Genomic DNA, 1,197 nt, shown 5'->3' with positions numbered 1-1,197 from the left:
CCCCCTTTTTCAAAGCAAATGTAAGTGCATTTTCTTTTGAAAGAAAAAGCACAGTTTTACGTTCCATCCATGTTTGTTAGTTTTTTTTAATAAATGTGAAAGTGACTCAGCTGTTGTACTGTTTCTTATCCCCAGGGTGACCAAGAAGGAGGCTACCTCTATTTCAAACCTTTGAGGGACATGAAGATGAACAGATCAGAAATGCAGATGGACAACACCTGGAGTAAATGTGTCTATTCTAGTGTAAAGCAGTAAAGTGGACAGGCTTTTGGTCTCTGTGTATAAACACAGGACCTTGTGAGGTTCTCTTTGAAGCATGACTTCCCTTATAAAAGACATTTACAGTTACTATTTCATTCATTTCCTCACGCCACAATTTAACATGGACAATAATGACATTTGTGTTTCAGACTATTAAAAGTGTCTGTTATGTATATAAAAGAATTATGTGTATTTGTATTTTAATATCATGATAATAATGATCACTTTTTTTTTGCATCGTGAATTTTAGTCCCTCCCCCTTCTCAACCAAAATAATAAAAATATTTTGAATATTCTGATGTTTGTGTGTTGAGATCAGACGTGAGTATGAGTGGAGCGTGAATACAGTGGTTTGAAGTGCCCGCCCGCTTCCCTTCCACCGCACTGTAAAAGACTCATTGCCCTCAAACGCTGCAGTTGTTGTTGTTGCTAAGCGTGGCCCAACCAGTTATTAGGTTTTACGGGGTGAACACTTTTTCACACCGGGCCATGTAGGGTTTTTCTTCTTAATAGTAAACACCTTCATTTGAAAACTCCCTTGTTTGTTTATATGTGTTATATTTAAATGTGTTTGATGGTCTAAAACGTTAAGTGTGACAAACATACAAAAAAACAGGAAATCAGGAAGGGGACAAATGCTTTATCACACCACTGAATGCATGTAGCCACAAACTACAGCTGTAGTAGTAATTAGCTCAGGAAGAATATTCAAAATATGCCTGGATTTGCTTTGTTTTTATGGATGACTGGCCTATTGACATCGCAGCAAGTCCAGAATATGGGCAGTCCTCTCTCCCTCTATGCATCTCTGCTGGAATTCTGAGATCCAATGATCTAAACTGTTAATGTTACAGGACCGCTGGGAACAGACCGAAAACACCTCCATACATCCCAGTTGTCAGGCGTTGTGTGGAGGCGAGGAGGAAGGAACCCAAA

Source organism: Pundamilia nyererei, unplaced genomic scaffold, assembly GCF_000239375.1.
Source record: "Pundamilia nyererei isolate P.nyererei 1_Seehausen unplaced genomic scaffold, PunNye1.0 scaffold00260, whole genome shotgun sequence".
Taxonomy (NCBI): domain Eukaryota; kingdom Metazoa; phylum Chordata; class Actinopteri; order Cichliformes; family Cichlidae; genus Pundamilia; species Pundamilia nyererei.
This window is presented reverse-complemented; position numbering follows the sequence as displayed.